Source organism: Sapajus apella, unplaced genomic scaffold, assembly GCF_009761245.1.
Source record: "Sapajus apella isolate SASKATOON/1434 unplaced genomic scaffold, GSC_monkey_1.0 scaffold162, whole genome shotgun sequence".
In the NCBI taxonomy this organism is placed as follows: Eukaryota; Metazoa; Chordata; class Mammalia; order Primates; family Cebidae; genus Sapajus; species Sapajus apella.
Window position 1 is genome coordinate 1,976,183 of NW_022437102.1, and position 20,592 is coordinate 1,996,774.

The 20,592-nt window shown below is 45.1% G+C and overlaps 1 protein-coding gene across 4 annotated transcripts in view; it reads left to right on the forward strand.

Annotated features, from left to right (window-relative positions):
• The window catches only part of SYN3 (synapsin III), a 493,528-nt gene that overhangs the window by 393,960 nt on the left and 78,976 nt on the right, over window positions 1–20,592 (forward strand). The gene's annotated exons all lie outside the window — the stretch shown is intronic.

The window sequence follows — 20,592 nt, forward strand, 5'->3', positions numbered from 1 at the left end:
ATAGAGGGTCTGGTATAAATGTCTTATGTGGTCATGTGCTTTGCTCCAGAGTCCTTTTGCATTGGCATCTCACACCAGGAGCCTCTAGCGGTTGACCAACTTCAGCCATCAAAAATGTTTTGTGGCCAGGTGTGGTGGCTCACACCTGCAATCCCAGGACTTTGGGAGGCCGAGGTGGGTGGATCATGAGGTCAGGAGATAAAGACTATCCTGTCTAACATGGTGAAACCCCATCTCTACTAAAAAGACAAAAAATTAGCCAGGCGTGGTGGTGGGCACCTATAGTCCCAGCTACTAGAAAGGCTGAGGCAGGGGAATTGCTTGAACCAGGGAGGCAGAGGTTGCAGTGAGCAGAGATAGCACCATTGCACTCCAGCCTGGGTGACAGAGGGAGACTCCGTCTCAAAAAAAAAAAAAATAGTGTTTTGTTTAGGTTGTGAAGCTTCTTAAAACAATTAGAACCCAAGTTTGAAAATTAGGTAAGTTCAAATCCAGAAATGCAGGCTTCCAGATTCTCTTGAAAACTGAGAAGATCTGGCAATTTGGGCCCTCTTTCTTTTAAGACAACCACTGACCCACTGAATCCAGGTATATGCTCCTTATTTTGCCCCAGCCCCCACCACTCCAGCTTATTCCCCCACTCTGAGGCTGCGTGTTGGTTGGTCTTATCATTAAGAAAGAAGAAAATTTATCTTATTTACCATGTCTATACCAAAAGTGGAGAAACAAAAGGTAAACTGAGAGGATTCAAGGAAAATGGAAGCCACAAGATTTCTTTGTGGAAGTAGAAAAATATGCCTTTCGTGAGTCACATAAAAAAAAGTTTTTGGAGCGCACTGGCTCTCTTCACTCAAAGCCCCTGAAGGCATTCATTTTTGACCCTATATTCTAAACCTTTCTTTTGAAAAGAACCATGGCATTTTCAAGCTAGAGGCAATCTTAGAAATTTGTAATGTTTTTGATTTAAGATCTTTAAGGTTTATGTATCAGTTAGCTATTGGTGCGTAACAAACCACTCAAAACTCAATGGCTTAAAATAATAAGAATTTGTTATTGCTCAGAAATCTGTGAGTCAGCTAAGTGGCACTTCTAGTCTCAGCTGGGCTTATTCATGCATCAGTGGTCTAATGTGGTCATGTTGGTAGCTCTGATCTTGGCTGAGTTCTCTTCTGTGTTTGGAGGTCAGCTGGCTGTCAGCCAGTCCTGGCTGTCCTCATGTGGGATGAGTAGGCTCTCTTCCATGTGTTCCCTCATCTTCTAGCCAACTAACCCAGGCTAGTTCACATAGTGATGACGAGGGCCCCAGAGAGAGCTGAAACATGCAATGTCTCTGGGGACCTAGGCAGAACTGGGACACTTCTGCTGCACTGCCTTGGCCAAAGAAAGTCACAAAGCCAGCCCACATTCAAGGGGTGGGGAAATAGGTGCCATCTCTTGGTGGAAGGAACTGCAAAGTCATGCTGTAAAGGCCATGGACACAGGAAAGTCAGTAATTGATACTATCAGTGCAATCAATCTACCATGAGTTGGGACTGTGTCCAATGCTATGGGAGCCTCTATTTTCCAAACCAAAATTTGAGATTTAAGGGCTCATAGTGTAACACAGTATTTCCACTGGGTTTGTCCTGGACATTCCAGAATGAATGTTCACATTTATTCTTCCACATCACTCTAGTACAGCCTGGCCCAGTGACTTCCACTGAACATGTCCTTGTTGATTATCTGAGCCAATTCAAGACCTTGTATTTCAGAACAGGGGTGGAACTCCTGTGTACATGTTGAGATGCAAGGCTGGTATTTATTAGCAGGCCATGAATTTTAAAGGATTTCAGGTCTATAAGCCATTTAAATTAATCTCTCTTATTTTACAAATGAATAAATTAAAATCCAATAATAAAATGACTTAGCCACGATCATATTGTTAGATAGGCCAGTGCTGTTGGACCTCAACATGTTCATGAATCACCTAAGCAGGTTGTGGAAATCCAGAATGTGAGCAGCAGGTCTGGGGTGGGGCCAGAGAGTCTGCATTTCTAACAAGAGCCCAGGTGATGCTGATGCTGCTGGCTCTGCATCAAATGCTGAATATCAAGGGCTCTGGACCTCACAGATTCTATAGAGAGGAGGTCACAGGTAGAAACACCTGCATTTAGAGTCCTCTCTGTTATTTTGCAGTCCTTCCACTTAGACCAGTTTTACCAATGGGTAAACTGAGGTTCACAAAGGAAGTATTGGCATTGGATCTACTCCCTGAGGTTTTGCAGAAGAGGACCCAAGGTCCTCCATCACCAAGCAACTCCTAGAGAGCGGAGCTTAAGGAGCTGTTGCCCACTTTGAACTTTCAGCTCTTCAAGGTAGGGGCTTTCTTTCCTCCTGAGACCTTGGGCTGTGGGCCATCTTTTCACTTGCTGGGGACTCAGCTCATGATGTTTTCCCGGGGGTCTCTAAGTCCCAGGGCCTGAGATTGTCTGGTTAGTGGTTTAGGAGCTTGGCAACCTCTCTCATTCTATTATGCAGCCTCTGAACATTCTGTCCAAAGGCCTTTTGGCACACCACACGTTTTCAGAATGAAAGTGGGGAAAATGAACATTGCCCTTGCTCATTTGCCTAATTTAAAAGCATCTAGAAGCTTTTTTTAGAACCGGGAGAGAAACACCATCCATCTGAAATGGAGGAAGCACCTCATCAAGGAGCCAAGAGAGACCTGGAAACATAAGTTTCGAGGGCTGACACATTCATAGACAAACCTTGTGCCTGGTTTGTTTACTCCCGTCCACTTTCAGCTTGGAAACCACTGCCTTTTTGGAAGCTCTTGTGCTGGGAGGAGATTGCTTTTTCCTAAGGGGAGATCTGAACCCTCCTCACCCTACTCAGGCACCAGTTTCCTACAATTTCACATGAGCTCCGTTCAGCTCCCACTCATTTACTGAGGGGCTACCCTACAACTCTGTGTCAGGCACTGTGCTGGATTTGGTCATTCCATCCTCAAAGATTTAGTGATTAGGGAGAACCCTGTGCTATACATTTCTATATTCACTCAGCAGTGGTTTATTACCAGATGTCATGCCAGGCTCTGGGGGCAAGAAGAGTCTGAGATAGGCAAGATCTAGCCAGGGGAGAGTCACTAAGTGATCCTTATTGATGTATTGAATAAGGAATTGTTTATTGTGATAAGAAATCACAGTAGAGTGCGTACTAGAAAGGCAGAGATAGAAGAGGCCTTGCTCAGAAGAGATCCTGCTCCAGTAACACCATAGAGGAGAAGGCAGGTCCCCCACCTACACTCACAGCTGACAAGCTCTCCAGAAGCCTTGGGCAAGGTCCTCTCCCTGACCCCAACCCCTCCTCTCCCTAATCCTGTCTCCCATACACACACCACTCCCATCTTCCAGGCACCAGCCAGAGAAGGGTTCTTTCCTAAATGAGATTCCAATGGTGTCACTCCCCTGCTAAAAATTCTTTACTGGGCTTCCCACTATTTGCAGGATTAAGTCCAAATTTCTCAGAATAGTTTATGAGGCTTTTTACAATTCAGTTCCAAGTATACCTTTCAGCCCTGGATCCCACCCCGCTACCCCATCATTCATCCTTCTCTCTCTCTATACTGAACATCCTGAGCTCCACAGGATGACTCAGAACAAGGGGGCCTCTCTCTGTTAAAAAAAAAAAAAAAAAAGTGTTATGGAAATCTTCAAACGTAGGCAAAAGCAGAGTCAGCGATGTGAGGTGCCTCCGCGTGGCCATCGCCCAGATCCAGGAGGTGCCCAATCTCATCACTCCCACATCCCTACCCATCCCTACTCCCACCCCACACTGGATTATTTTAAAGCAAATCCAAAACATGTCCTTTCATCTGAAAATATGTCAGCAGGTATTTCTGACAGATGAGGAAAGTCCTTCTTTTTTGTTGAGGCTCCAAGTTGGTTGGGGGCAGAAGAACTGAATTTGTGGTACAGTTTGAATGTGCACATTTAACAAGCCAATGTTTTTAATGCACACCCACTTCCATACACACACACACGGTGCAGGAACTGTGTGTCTACCCTCATTGGGAGAGACCATTGAGGAATCTCTATTTGAGGCCCTTCTTAGATGTGAAACCTGGGCCAGCCCTGCCCTCCCAGGGCACTTTCCACCGACCTCCCACCTCTGTTTCCTGAATCCTCCAACCACTTTCACACCTTTGTGCCTTGTGTCCCTTGTGGCTACTTCTGCCTGGAATGTCCTTTCCTCTGCTTGGCAAACTCCTGCTTGACCAGCAAAGCTCAGTGCAAATGTCTCCTTGTCCACTGTCCATGATGCCTCTTTCAACAACCTCCTCTCCTCCGCAGGTGACCATTCACTCTTCTTTGCTTCTGTGGCATTTTTTCTTCCTAATTCTCCTGAATATTTCCATTTCTGGGTTGAAATCATTTGCTTATGGATCTGCTGCTCCAACCAGCCTGGGAACCCCTCGAGGGTAGGATCAGGGTCCTTTCCGTGTCCCCCAGAGAGGCAATCTGGTCCCCAAGCATGGATTCTGGCTTCAGTCTTGCCTGGACAAGCTATTGAATTCAGTCCCAGTGGTCTTGTTTGTGAACTCGGGATACTGTTATACTCAGCACTATGACAGGGCTCTTGTGTGGATTCAACGCCCTTTGTCTGTGCAGCTACTGCTGCCTGACCGCCACAAGGAGACACTGAACAATTGCAGCCTCTATCATCATCACCGGGTGTCAGCAATGACTCCTTCCTTAAAGGGGCCCCTGAGCCAGAGACACGTCTCACCCTTGGCACAAGGCCCCAGTCTTGTTTGGGCTCTGGTCGTTTTCCCCTCTGTAAGAGATGCTGGAAGTTTTCCAGCTTATCCTGGGCCACTGAACCTGCAATAAAGGACCATGGACCAGCTCACCACCGCGAGGCTCCTGCTACCCCTCACCTCCTGCCCCCATGCAGGAGAGCAGGCCCTGCAAACCCTGCACCCTTCCCTGGGGGTTCCTACACAGAAACTCAGTGCTGTCACCCCCCTCCAGCTACTGGCTAGGTCCAAGGGAGTGCCCCTCTCTCCTCACAGCTTGCAGGGAACTCCTGGCATCCTGCATTCCTAGGGAGCCTCAGGTGCCTAGGAAGGCTCCATCTGCCAGGCCAGTCATGACCCAGGGAGGGTCTTGGAGCTTCACTTTCCGCCAATCCTTTCCCACGTGTTAACTCGCAGAAGTTAGGGAGAATACAGTCCCATTATGTTCCCTCCACTTTGCAGCTGAAAAGCTGTCCTGGTCATACCTAGATACCCCTTCTCCCAGGAGGACCTCCTCTTGCCCAGCCCTGCCACAAACAAGCCCCAGAATGGCCCTCCTCTTCCCAAACCTCCACTCCCTGCAAACAGGTGAGAAAAAGAGCCTTGTGTCATATCTCTCTGAACACTGCAGTGATGTTTCAAACACCGGGGTGGGTTTGAAACTGCTTCACGGCCAGCCTCTTACAAGTTTGATTCCCTCATTAGAGCATGCATTCCCTCAAAGCCCACTTCCTAAACTGAGAGCAGTGGCATTCCCACCTGGTGACTATTCCCACCTCCTCCAGAAAAAGGCAGAGCTGGATAGAGCCAAGCCCTGTTGATTACTGTGACCCTGTACCTCTTGTCCCCTTCCTGAATCCATTTCCCCATCTGTAGTTTCTTTCCTTTTCCTTTTTCTATTTTTTTTTTTTTTGAGATGGAGTCTTGCTCTGTCGCCCAGGCTGGAGTGAAGTGGCACAATCTCAACTCACTGCAACCTCCACCTCCTGGGTTCAAGCGATTCTTGTGTCTCAGGCTCCCAAGTAGCTGGGATTATAGGCACGTGCCACCACACCTGTCTAATTTTTGTATTTTTAGTAGAGATGGGGTTTCACCATATTGGCCAGACTGGTTTCAAACTCCTGACCTCATGATCTGCCCCCCTTGGCCTCCCAAAGTGCTGAGATTACTGGCGTGAGCTACTCACACCCAGCCCCCCATCTGTAGCTTTCAAAGGATCATTGCGAGGATCAAAGGAGGTAAATGCACATCAGCACTTAGCAGTATGTCCATCACTGTTGGCTCCCAACCACAATGTGGGTAATTTTTTAGCTTCCAACCATTCTTGCACATTGTCAGTATTTTTTTCAACATTTGTCTGGAATTTGCAGAATAAAAGGTCCCTTGGAGTCAGGGGCTGCTTCCAGAGGCCTAGCACGGTATGTGTTCCATAAATTTTTTTTCCAGTACAAAAGACCTGGGATGGAACAAAACTACTTCTGGATTCCAAGGAGGGGGCCCCCGCTCTTAAGTTTTAAGGGCTTGGGTTTCACAGCTTTATTTTATAATCTTAAGCCTCCGTTTCCTTATTTATAAGGTTCAGGCAATGCCTTCTGCCCTTTGTATCTCATTAATAATAACTATAAACATAGAATGATGTGGAGATTGAAGGATGGTGACTAGAAATGGGACCTGCCCACAGTCTCTGCTTCCCAGGCCTCCGTTTCCTCCTCTGTGTGATGAAGGAGCTCTGCTGCTCTGGTTGATCTGTGAGTCCCCACCTAACCACATCTGGTCGGACAGGGTTCACATCCTTGTCCAGTCAAGGGGAGACCCCAGTATAGTGTAATGAAGAAGACTGGGGGTATTGGCAGCTGAAATAACCCTCAAGGGGTCATCAAATCCCTCCACTGTGTCCATGAAGAGCTGTCTGACCCCAGGCCCAGGAAAGAGCTGGCGTGAACCTTGTCCATCTCTCACTTTGGGCTCAAAGTCAGTATCTCAGGGCATCCTTCCCTGTTACCAACACACATCCATCTGCTGCAGATACATGGAACACAGGTAGCCCATTAAACCCCTGCCAGCCTCCACCACGGAAGCCCCGATTCCTCCTGTCGGGTATCTCTTTGGAAAGCTGAGAGCAATGGAGTGAGATGGAATAGCAGTTACAGGAGTGGAGTTGGGTTAACAATAACAATACCAAAAGCCAGCACTCCCTGTACACCCAGCTAAGTGCTTTATGTAGGTTAACTCATTTTAACCTCAAGACAACCTCTGTGAAGCCTCCTACTTTTAGCCCTATTTATAAATGCAGAACGTGAATCACAGAGAATTGAAGCAACTAGCCCAAGGACACACAGCTCAGCAGTGGTAGAGTGAGATTCAAGCCCAGGTGGTCTGGCTTCAAAGCCTGTACTTTTAAGTACTCACTATGTCTGCAGCCTCTTCCACAAATGGAAGGAAGGGTGAAGGAGAGGCTAAAGAAAGGGTGGTGCACCCTAGGCAGGGTTGAATAACAACAAAGACACCAGGACAGCACCAGTCACCTGGAATAGCAAAAGGTTTGACACAGGGGAGAGGGCACCTCTAAAGGCAGTTCAGTCAATACATAATAATGATGATGGTAGCAACAACAGCTCCTGATGTTTATAGAGCTCTAGGCAATCTATGTGCCTATATTCGTTCAATGAATCCCATCAACGAATACTTACAGAGCACCTACTCCCTGCTGGGCAATCAATGAACAAAATGAATACCATCTTTGCCTTCACAAAGCTCAAATAAACATGGAAATAAATATATCAGGGCAAACACAACTTTAGCTTTCCTTATTGGTTGGATTAACTCCACACCTCAGAACTTCCCCTTTGAATGCCTCCAAAGTTAGCCATGGCATAAGAGCCTTTGAAAAATGAAGGTCATTTTCAGAAGGGAGGAGGCAATGGCATTGTAAGGAGGAGGGAGGGCTAGAGATAATTCTCTCTCCCATCCTGCTCATGGTACCCCGTACCAATGTATTTATTTATTTATCTATTTATTTGTTTATTGTATTAGTTCATTCTCACATCACCATAAAGAACTACCTGAGACTGGGCAATTTATTAAAAAAAAAAAAAAAAAAAAGAAAGAAAGAGATGCTTAATTGACTCGCATTTCCATAGGCTGTACAGGAGGCATGGCTGAGGAGGCCTCAGGAAACTTACAGTCATGGTGGAAGGGTGAAGGAGAAGCAGGTACATTTGTACATGGTGGCAGGAGAGAGAGAGGAGGGAAGTGTCACACACTTTTAAATCATCAGATCTCATGAGAACTTCCTCACCATCACAAGAACAGCAAGGGAGAAATCTGCCCCCATGATCCAATCACCTCCCAACAGGTCCCTCCTCCAACATTGGGAATTACAGTTCAACATGAGATTTGGATGAGGACACAGAGCCAAACCATATAGTTTATTTATATTTAGGACACGCGGTCACTTTGTCACCCAGGCTAGAGTTCAGTGGTGCAACTGCTTACTGCAGCCTCCAGTTCCTGGGTTGAAGTGATCATCCCACCTCAGCCTGCCAAGTAGCTGGGATTACAGGCATGTACCACCATGCCTGGCTAATTTTTTTTCTTTTATAGAGAGAAGATCTTACTATGTTGCCCAAGGCGGATCTTTAACTTTTGACCTCAAGTGATCCTTCTGCCTAGCCTCCCAAAATGTTGGGATTTCAGGCATGAGCCACCATGCTTGGCTTCCAATATTTCTCTATACTTTCTTCTTTAGCCCCTAAAGCGAAACTGTTTTTCTACTCACAATACTCTGACACTAAATGTGTGGGTTTTCCATACCAAGCAATTATCCAATTCTCTGTGGATACCAACCGGGTGTCCTGCAATTGAATTCAATTCTGACTCTAACTACCTGGAGTTAGCACAGATCCCACAGGTTAAGGGCTCAGTCCCACAAGACTGTCCCCCACTTCAGATGCCAGCTGCAAATTTGGGTGCCCAGGGTACCCACACTGCTATCTGACTTGACTACAAGTTGGAGTTCCCACAACTCCCTACTCATATTTAATAATTTGCTATAGCTACTCGCATAATTCAGGAGACACTTTGCTTATATTTATTGGTTTATTTTAAGAGATGTTAGAAAAGATACAAAGATTAGTCAGATGAAGAGGAACATAGGGCAAAATCCAGAAGGGTCCCAAGGACAGCAGCTTCTGTCCCCATGGAGTTGGGGCACACTATCTTCCTATCATGCGAAGGTATTCAGCAACCTGGAAGCTCTCCAACCTCGTAGTTTAGGGATTTTTATAAGGCCTCATCACATAGGCATGAACAATTATTAACTTAATCTCTATCCCTTCTCTCCTTCCCGGAGGATGAAGGGTAGGACTGAAAGATTCAAGCCTCCATCTGGTGACCAGCCCCATCCTGAAGCTATCCAGGAGCCCACCAAGAGTGGCCTCATTACAACAAAAGATGCTCGTAGCACCCCGTCACTCAGGAAATTACGAGGCTTTCAGGAGCTCTCTCAGGAACTGGAAGCATAGACTAAATACATGTTTCTTATCACGTCACAGCACCTGAACATTCTTCCTTCTTAGCCCTTCTCTTTATCAAGTTGTTCATAAATGACAACGTGAGTAAGAATAAGCCGGAAGCAGAAATCTTGCTCACCCCAATAATTGTACAAAAGATCTAGCTTAAGCCCTCTGCTCTCAAAGGGCCGAAAATACAATGGGGGATAAGACAGAAAAGGTTTTACACAGGATACAAGACCCTGCAAACTAGTGTTGGTTCACCTGTAAAATCCTCCTTCCTCCCAAATGTTAAATATTCATGACATGCCCCATATAGTGATCATGTTTGATTGGGGCATTGCCAAAGTATTACCCATATTCTTAAGATTTGCTAGGACATTCATTTGCTTTCATGGTCTGCAATCACTGGAAATACATATCCAGGCCATTCCAACGTGTATTTAAACGTCAGACACCATCTATACAACATATTGTGTGGCAATAAAAAGGAATGAAGCACTGATAAATGTTATAACATGGATGAACCTTGGAAACACATAGAAAATGAAGGAAACTAGTCATAAAAGTCACATATTATGTGAGTCTATGTGTGTGAAATGTCCAGAATAGGGAAATCTGTAGAGATAGAAAGTATAGCATTGGTCATCAGAGGCTGGAAGGAGCTCCAGAGAAATGAGGAACGACTGGTATTATGTATCGGGTTTCTTTTTAAGTGATGGAAACATTCCAAAATTAGGTAGTGGTGATGGCTGCACAATTCTGTGAATATCTTACAAGCACTGAATTGTTTATTTCTAAAAGGGTGAATTTTATGGTATATGAATTGTGTCTCAATAAAGCTGTGAAATAACAGCTTTAAACAGTTTAAAAATTCAGGCACCATCTCTGCAGCTATGGTAGGTCAGATTTCACTGAATTACATAAAAAGGTTGTGCAAGATTTACAGGATAAAAACCAGGCAGAGGCCAAGTGCAGTGGCTCACACATGAAATCCCAAACCTTGGAGAGGCTGAGGTGGGAGGGTTGCTTTAGCCTAGGAATTTGAGATCAGCCTGGGCAACCAAGCGAGACCCTGTATCCTAAAAAAAAAAACATTTTTTTTAATTAGCTGGGTGTGGTGGGACATACCTGTAATCCCAGCTACTGGGGAGGCTGAGGCTGAAGTATCACTTGAGTACGGGAGTTTCAGATTACAGTGAGCTGTGATCACATCACTGTACTCCAGTCTGGGCAACAGAGAAAGACCTTGTCTCTTAAAAAAACAAAGCACAAGGCAGGGTGCCATCACTAGAGTTTAAGTATGTTTCTGCACAGATAAATAAATATATAGAATCATTCTTTGTATAAGGAATATCAGATAAGCTCATTATTCAATTTAATGACGACTTTAAAAATAATTTCAAAGCAGATATTTTTACAATAAATAGTACAAAAAGGAGAACTTTTTAAAAAGAAAAAAAAAGAGCAATGGCCATGGCTGTATCAAGTTTTGAAGAAGGGGGAGTGGTACTTATTTTAACTGCATATTTGTTTAAGTTATCTCCAAAGAATTTCTGGCTAGAATCCAGATATCTATAACTTGTATTTTACATGAAAACTTAAACTCATCTTCACAACAACCTTTCGGTATGCTTATTCCAATTTACAGATAGAGCAACTGAGACTGGAAAGACTAAGAAACTTGCCCAAGGCATATGTATACCTATGTAACAAAGCTGCACATTCTGCCCATGTATCCCAGAAAGTATAATAAAAAAAAGAAGAAGAAAAGAAAGAAACTTGCCCAAGGGTATCCCCCTAGGAACTGACACTATTGGCATTTAAACCCAAGTCAGCCTGGCTTCAAAGCCTACCTTCTCTCTTCCACCTAATTTCATGGCACTGCACAAATACTTTCCCTGAACCAGAAGAAATGCCTTTGCCTACCGTCCCAAGTAAACAGTATTTGTCCTATGCAATGCCAAGACAACAGTACTTTTAAACAAAAGTTTACATTTATCTTTAATCTTAAGCCATTATATGTGTGAACATCAACTAAAGTAAAGAAATGTGGATAGTGAAGTAATTGCTATTTTACTATTTTCTGAAGTAACTAAGAAGAACAGTAATTCCCATATTTAGGATCATCTGACTTTGGCCGGGTGCAGTGGCTCACACCTGTAATGCCAACACTTTGGGAAGCCGAAGTGAGTGGATCACTTGAAGTCAGGAGTTCAAGACCACCCTGGCCAATATGGTGAAACCCTGCCTCTACTAAAGATATTAAAAAATTAGCTGGGCATGGTGGCGTGTGCCTATAATCCCAGCTACTCAGAAGGCTGAGGTAGGAGAATCGCTTGAACCCAGGACATGGAAGTTGCAGTGAGCCGAGATCACACCACTGCACTCCAGCCTGGGTGACAGAGTGAGACTCCATCTCAAAAATAAATAATTTTTTTGAAAGGATCATCTGACTTTGAAAGGGGTTCTTTTCCCCATCTACAGATGCAGCTGGAACAAGACTATCAAAAAAAGTAAATTGTAATGGCAAGCCCAGAGGGTTTGCAATCCTGTGGCTGCATGTAGCCATGGGACTGAGGGTGGTCTTCACCTCCCAGTCATTCAGGATCATTCAAACCCTCCCCAGAGCCAGTTTGCTGAGGATGTTGTCTGCAGGGTGAGTGTCACCCAGGAGGATCCTTGTAGGAGACTGAACCTGTTCTATGCTATAAACATCACACAGGCAAGAACAAGAAAAGCAGACAAATATTACCATCCTATCAGTTTGTTTATTTTTTACTATTCCTTTTCTCAGGGAAACAGGAAATGTAAGAAAAAGGAATATTTGTTTTTTGGTAGGGCAGGTTTCGTTTTAATTTTTCTGAATATGCTACTGGTATTTTTCTAAGACACACGAAAAGTGGAAGGAGGTGACGCAGAGAGTTCAGAGGTGGGATTAGAAAGGCAGAGAGCTCCAGGATGGGTAGGGAGACCACAGACCTCACTCTGCAAATATCTCCTGGGCCTTCCTGTGTGCCTGACCAGGCTCAGCACAGGAATAAGGATGGAGGCAGGCAGGATCTCTATCTTGGACACCTGGGTGGGTGGTGGCAGCATTGACTGAAGCTGGGGTACAGGAAAAGGAGAGAGCATTTTTTATGGGAGTTCATGCAGTTGTTTGGAAATGCTGAGTTGCAAGTTCTGCAGAAGCACCTGGTGGCCAGGGTCAGGAGACAGGTCTGTCATTCAGGAAAGGCTTGAGGGGTCAATGTTGAACAGCCACAGACACTGACCCACCACTTCTGACAGTCAGACATTCCTCAGCAATCACAGGGATCCATTTAAAATGGCTAAGAAGGAGGAAGAGGTGAGCAGGCTGTGACCTAGGCAGGGAGTTGCAAGCCAGCTGCTTGGGGAGGTGACATTGGAGCTGACATCTGAAGCATGCAGAAGAGTTGGCTGAATGAAGAGGAACAGATTGGGACTTCGCTGCAGGCAACAAAAACAGTACATGCAAAGGGCCTGTGGCCAGAGGGGATAGCACTAGTTTCAGGGTTGGAGAGAAAGCCAGTGAGCCTGGGACCGAGAGGCTGATAGGGGAGTATGGGTAAGATGAGTTCAGAGCAGAAGGAAGGCAGGGGTCAGATGACACAGAGCCCTGTAAGCCATGGAGTTTTGTCTTAACATATTTGTGTTTCTGTGTTTCACTTGGTGGCATTTTGTAGATTTGTCACAACATGGCAGAATTGGAGAGGAGTTGCAAAGGTCACCTTGTCTGTGCTCCTCCTGATGGGAGTGTCTGTATGTGCTGTGCTTAAAATTCCAGGGAGAGTCTGTCAGATGCTATACACCAAGGTTATGCTTTATGAAGCAGCTGTTGGGATGCTCCCGTGCTCTCTATTGAATGAGTCTGCTTTAAATGTCTACCACAAACCCCATTTCCGGGATACCCCATTTCTGTCAAAGGCTTCATAATGTGCTCCCTGCTCACAACCTAGGCCTCAGGCTTCCTTCCCCTTCCCTTCCCTTCCTGCTTCCAACAAGTGATGGATCAGCCTTTGATATCCCCCGGCCCACCCTTGCAGCCGTGTGCCTGAAATCATAGATGTGGAGGAGATGAGAACAAGGACAGACTGCCGTCCTACTCCAGGCCTGACCCTGGGCATCCTCTAAGTTCGTTTGCACCTCTCCATTAGCGATAGTCATTCAGTGACCAACTCCTCAGTGACCGAAATCTATTATAATGTCCATTCCTCCCATCAATCTGGTGGGATTCAAGTGATCTTCCTATTTGGGGCATGAGGAAACTGAGTCACAGAGTGGTTGGTGACTTGCCCAAGGGCTCACAGCTGTAAATGTGGGAGCCAGAAGTGAACTGGCGTCCTTCTTACCTCTGTTCATGCTGCTGCCACCTTGTCCTGCTCTACCCGGTGATGACAGCAGCCAGTCTTGTTCTAATAGGTCTGCTGGCCTCCACCCACGTGCTCCAGTTCTGGGCACAGGGGAAGTGCTGGATGACCATAGTAGTCCAGAAGCAGACAGCTCTGGCTGTAGCTCCTCCATTTTCTTCCTGAGTGATCTTATGTTAGAAACTTTACCTCTCTTTGCTTTTATTTCTAGGTATGTAAAATGAATAAAGATAGCAGCTCCCTCATAGAAGTGTCAGAGGCTTACATGGGGCAATCTATGTAAGGTCTTAGTCCCATGCCTGGCACATACTAAGAGCTCCAGGGATGCGAGCTGCTTTTTCCACAGCCTCCAGATAACTCTTCCTAAAGCCTGCTCTGCAGGTGTCCACCTCACTGCATCCAAACCCTCGAAACACCTGTGTTTCGCCTGGTGTCCACGAAACACAGTTCAAACCCCTACTTCTGGTGCCAGACCCCTCACAAGCTTGCCATTCTACATCTGTCCACCCTAATTCTGGCTGCACCCCCAAGAAACCTTCCACCCAAATCAACCTTACCGACTCCTTGCTCCCACATTCCTTGTGACTCTGCCTGTTTGCATATGACTTCTCCCACTTGTCATGGGAGACTTTGACTAACACTCATTCAACAAATGCACCTACTGTGTGCTGGGCCATGTGGAGAGTCTAGAGATGCAGTGATAAACAAGACAAGCAAAGCTTCCTGCCCTCAGATCACCTACGGGGAGTAGAGAAAGAGCTTTTAAAAAATGGGTGGGTGTGGTAGCCCACGCCTGTAATCCCAGCACTTTGGGAGGCCAAGGTGGGTGGATCACCTGAGGTGGGGAATTGGAGACCAGCCTGACCAACATGGACAAACCCCGTGTCTACTAAAAATACAAAATTAGCCCGACATGAAGGCGCACGCCTTTAATCCCAGCTACTCGGAGGCTGAGGCAGGAGGATCACTTGAACCTGGGAGGTTGTGGTGAGCCAAGACCATGCCATTGCACTCCAGCCTGGGCAACAAGAGCAAAACTCTGTCTTAAAAAAAAAAGATTGTATAATTCCAAATGGTGGCTAGAACTAAGAAAGGAGAACTCAGGGTGAGATAGAGAAGTTAACCAGAAGCACCTACTGACCTATTGGAGACAAGTGGCCATGGAGGGCTCTTCAAGGACAGCGAATTTCAATGGAGACATGAGTATGAGATGGGATTGGCCTAGAAAAGAGCGTGAGGAAGGGTCTCTCAGGAAAAAAGGGAACAGCATATGCGAAGACCCGTGGCTGGAGGGATCATGGCATATTCAGTAAAGAACTGAAAGGCAGTGGGCTGGAACATAACTGAGAGGTAGGGGTTGGTCTGAGGAGAAGGAGGGAGACACACAAGATGAAACAGAAGACATGGAGGAGAGCTGGATCAGGCAGTGCCTTGGAGGCATGGAATGGAGGCTAGCTCCTCCTAGAAGTCTTCCCAGACTTCTGACCTTGATTTCCTCCTCCAGATTCTTCTCCATCTTGCTTTTCCTATCACTTACATAGGACCAGACACTACCTGTTTAAATCTCCAGGGTCGAGAACATAGGAGGAGTTGCCTCCTTTGGTGGGAGGCTGCCTGGATCACGCTAAAGTCCTGGTTCTCTGACTCTGTGGCTTGAGGATGCGGCTTGACGAGCCTGACCTGGGCTTCCACATCTCTGACTCTAATCCTCCCAAGGGAACATTCAGCATGGCACTGGGCTACCCCCACTTATTTTGGTTTCTTATTATTATTTTGAGTAAAGCCCTTATCTGGGTGGGGATCTCTGTTTTCCAAAATCGTTTTGCCTCTTCTGACAGGATGTCAGGCCTCTCACGCCATTGGGCAGTGCTGCACTCTGGAGCGCCCGGGGCATGTGAGCGGGACAGGGAGCCCATGAGAGGCTGATGCAGACCGCAGCATCCCCAGGGAACTAAATAAAGCTATTGTTGGGAAGGGAAGAGAGAAAATAGCCGACAAGATGTTTTTTGTCCTCTGTGACCTGTCTATGTTTGGGGAGGGGCTGGCATGTGGCAAAGGAAGTGGGAATGGCCGTGAAACCCATTTAACAGCTTAGGAAGTGGGGGTGGCAGCAGGGCAGCACCACCATCTTCACTGTCTGGCCTTGAGCAAAGGGCTGTGTTTTCTTATCTATAACATGGGGGAGGGAAAGGATGCTACCATCCATAAAGTGTCTGGTCCCATTCCTGGCCCTTACATGACACTCAATAAACACAGTCATTTTTAGCCTGGAAGTAATAGGGTGGGTGACTCACCCATATGCAATGCAGTGGCACCCACTTTCATTTCTTGAGCTCTAACAACTGACTTTAGAAACTTAAAGAAGTTCTCCAAATACTGCTGGTTCTCCCTTTGAAAATCTTCTAGTCTGTAGGAATTAAAACACTAGCTCATGAGGATGGGTGTATAAAGATGTTTAGTGAAGTCTTGTTTATAGTAGCAGAGAGTGAGGGAGGGAAACAATGAATAATACAAATGTCTATTATTGGGAAACCAGTGCATGTGCGCATGTGTAGATGGTGCAGCTATTAAAACTATCAGGATAAGACCATCTTTATTGACATGGGGGGAGGGGCGTGTATGGTGTGATGTTAAGAGATAAGAGCTATTTTCAAAAATACAAACATCAGCCTCAGCCATATCCGTGCATACATGTTTTGCAAAGATTACACATGGTAAGGGATAGGGAGGAATACACCCCAGACACACTGGTCAGGTAAGATTAGTTACCTGGGCTGGAGAAGGTGTGTGGAGGAAGATAAAGGAAAATAAAATCATCTGTAGAAAAAATAAGAAAACACGTATAGTATAACATTAAGGGAGAAGACAGATGCAAAATTCTACCTCTAATATCGTTGTAAAGCATCCTGGGGGTTTTATTGAACATATAAAAATTATAAAGTAACATGGAGCAATACAAACACTGATTTAATTAGATGATAAGATTGTAGACAATTTTCTTCTTTAATTTCTATAGTCATTTTAATACTATTATTTCAATAAAGAAGTGTTACTAAAAAAAAGAAAAAAGGAAAAGCTCCTGGGAGTGCACCCACTCCCTCTACCATCTCTTCCCACTCCAGGCCCAACCTGTGGCATTTAGTGTCTTTAGAATCAATTCCAAATAGGCTGGCAGGTCACCTTCTGGTTCCAGAACTTTCCTGCTTCCCCACTGTCCATCCATGCAACCTTAACTCCCCTTTTGGTTTCAAATGCCCCCAATAATTTGGCCCCAGATTACATCTCTTCTGTGTCCCCAGCACCAGCCCGGAGTCTTGCCAGCCAATACAAGGTTCTAAAAAGAATACTGTTTTCAACAAGTCAAAGTAAAAAATGGCAAAGGAAATTTTTCCCTGGTATCAGGAAAATTCATTGCTTTAGATGAATTCTGAAATGTTTTCTGTGAAATATCTTAAACATTCTCAAATTTTTCTAGATTGACTTTCTGTCTTCTCTAAATCCAGATACAGTGCCTACTCCATGATTTCTAACAATTAATACTTTTCTCCAATTTCATTTAAGAAACCTGGAGAAGGACATGCAGTTCAAATATAGAATTCTATTCAGCAATCCCCTGAAAAATAGCTTTATTGCAGATAAAATCATATTAAGTGTCTGGTCACAGTGGCTTACACCTATAATCCCAGCATTTTGGGAGGCCAAGGCCAGCAGATTGCCTGAGGTCAGGAGTTCGAGACCAGCCTGGCTAACATGGTGAAACCCCATCTCTTCTAAAAATACAAAAATTAGCTGGGCATGGTGGCACACACTGATAATCCCAGCTACTTGAGGGGCTTGAGCCTGGGAGATGGAGTTGCAGTGAGCTGAGATCGTGCCACTGCACTCCAGTCTAGCCAACAGAGAGAGACTCTGTCTCAAAAAAAAAAAAAAAAAGATATTATGTGGCTAAAATAAATCCTTCCTTCCTATGGGTCTTTGTTTATTAGAGCTCATAAGAATCTAAGCATGCCCATGAGAAGTCTGTGGTGCTCTGCACCGTTCACCCTTGGGAGAACTCTGTGCCTTTTATCCAGCCACCCACAACCTACTCATCCTTCAGAACCCTGGTCATAGCCTCATTTCCCCTGGAGCAGGGGTTCCCCACCCAGGGTCACAGACCAGGACAGGTCTATGGCCTGTTAGAAACAGGGCCGCATAGCAGAAGGTGAACCACAGGTAAGCGAGCAAAGCATCATCTGTATTTACAGCCACTCCCCATCGCTCACATGAGCGCCTGAAGTCAGATCAGAGGTGGCATTAGATTCTCACAGGAGCAGGAACCCTGTTGTGAACTGCACATGCAAAGGATGTAGGGTGCACTGTCCTTATGCAAATTGAATGCCTGCTGATCTGTCACTGTCTCCCATCACCCCCAGATGGGAACTGTCTAGTTGCAAGAAAACAAGCTCAGGGCTCCCACTAATTCTACATTATGGTGTGATGTGTAATTATTTCATATATTACAATGTAATGATAATAGAAATAAAGTGCACAATAAATGTAATGCTCTTAAATCATCCTAAAACCATTCCCCTATCCCACTCCAGACCATGTAAAAATTGTCTTCCATGAAACCAGTCCCTGGTGCCAAAAACATTGCTATCTTTGCTCTGGAGACTTGTACATGGCCACAACCTACCCCACCCCTTCCTGCCTTGCTGCCTCACTCTGCTGTTTCATTGTACAGCCCATGGGTCCGAGCAGATGATAAACCCTCTGAGAGCAGAAATCTTGTCTCAACTTTCTGTGTACCCCAACAAGCACAAAACACAGAACTTGCCACACAGTTCTCATTCAATCATGCCCACGGAATTGATTTTTTTTTATCACTGTCATAAGGGGAAGCATTTATTACACCCCAGATATGCATATGATTCCCAGAAAAGTGTGCCTTTTGATGAGTGCTTGACTGAGACACATAAACTTGATTAAGAGTCAAGACACATAAACTTGACTTCCACTTCTGCCATTGTGTGCCATGAAAACAATCTCGTCCCTCTTTGGGCTTTGGTTTCTACAAAGACATGTGTATTTGTTTTCTATTGCTGCCCTAATAAATCACTGCAAACTTAGCAGATTAAAAGAACACCTCCTTATTATCTCACAGTTCTGTAGGTCAGAGGTCCAGGTGGTACAACAGTGTTCTCTGCTTAAGCTCCCACAAGGCTGAAATCAGGATGCATTCTCCTCTGGAGCTTGATTCTCTTCCAAGGTCATTCTTATTGTTGGAAGGATTCAGTTTTTTGTGACAGTGAGTGTGAGGTCCCATTTTCTTACTGGCTCTCACCCAGGGACCACCTTCAGCTCCTGCAGGCTGTCCACATGCCTAAATACCTGGTCCCCATTCATCTCAAAGCAGCAATGGTATATTGAGTTTTTTACATGATTTGAATCACTCTGACTTCCTCCTCTGCCACCAGCCTGAGAAAGTTATTTGCTTTTAAGGGCTCATGTGATCAGATGAGGCCCATCCTTATTTTAAGGTCATCTGTGCCATATAACACAACATTGTATAACAGTCTCATCACACTCACAAGCTTCAGTGATCACAAGGTGATATCTTCAGGGCCATTCCTAGACTTCCACCTATCACAACACAGTAGCACGAGGGTTCCATAAGGTAATTGATCACGTTCTTTCATATTGAAAGTGCCAACCTGTTGTTACTCCCTGACTCTGCACTCTGGTGTGGTCTCCTGATTTTCCTTTGTTGGACTTCATTTCATTCCCTCCTTTATCGACAGATGCTGCCAGGCCAGAGCCTTGGCTCTCCTTCCTTAATCATCGAGTCTTCTTTTACCTCTCCCCCAACCCTCACAAAGCCAGAGTCAGTTCCTTCCCCTCCTTGCTTCTACTTTACACTTTAGGTTTCAGCACCATTTGGTGCTAAGTGGTTTCACATTCCTTATTTCTTCTTGCCCAAATAATCCTGTGAGTTAGGCATGATCATACCCATTTTGCAGATAAGAAAACTGAGGCTCAAAGAGGTTAAATATCTAGCCTGAGATGAAGCAGGGAGTAAACGGCAGAGCTGCTGGCACTCCTGCAAGTGTGCCCTGTCCAGTTCTCACCAATGTAGCATATGATTAGACTTGAGGGGACCAGGGGGCAGAAGGGAAGAGAGAGAACACCCGTTTCCCCTCACCTCAAGCTCCACCTTAAAATGAGATGAAACAAGCTCCAGTAGTGATCCAGGCAGCCCCTGGACTGCTGACAGTTCCTAAGTTCTGCATGGGTGGCTGGGTGTGATGATTCAGCCAGGTAACTAAAGTCCTTTGGTGAAAAAAAAAAAAAAAAAAAAAAGAATGTTTGTAGAAGTGTTGTTTATAATTTGAAAAACAGAAACCACCTAAAGGTTCATCAACAAGAAATGGAAAATGATGATGTAATCATGAAATGGAATACTATGCAACAATGAACATGAATCAGAGCTATACATATCAATATACATGAATGTCACATACATTGTGTGCAAAAAAAAGTTGCATAAGAGTATTTTTCATACTACTTATATAAAGGTTTGTGGGGTTTTTGGTTGTGGGTTTTTTGTTTTTGGGGATTTTCTTGAGACAGGATCTCATGCTATCACCCAGGCTGGAGTGCAGTGGTACAACTCACTGCAGCCTCCAACTTCCTGGCTCAAGTGATTCTCCTGCCTCAGCTTCCCTAGTAGCTAGGACTACAAGTGTATACCAACATGCTTGGCTAATTGTTTTTAATTTTTTGTAGAGATGGGTTCTAACTGTGTTAGAACTGGTCTTGAATTCTTTGGCTCAAGTAATTCTCCCACCTCAGCCTCCTAAAGTGCTGGGATTACAGGCATGCACCCAGCTTTATAGAAAGTTTAAAATTATGTTATATATATATATATATA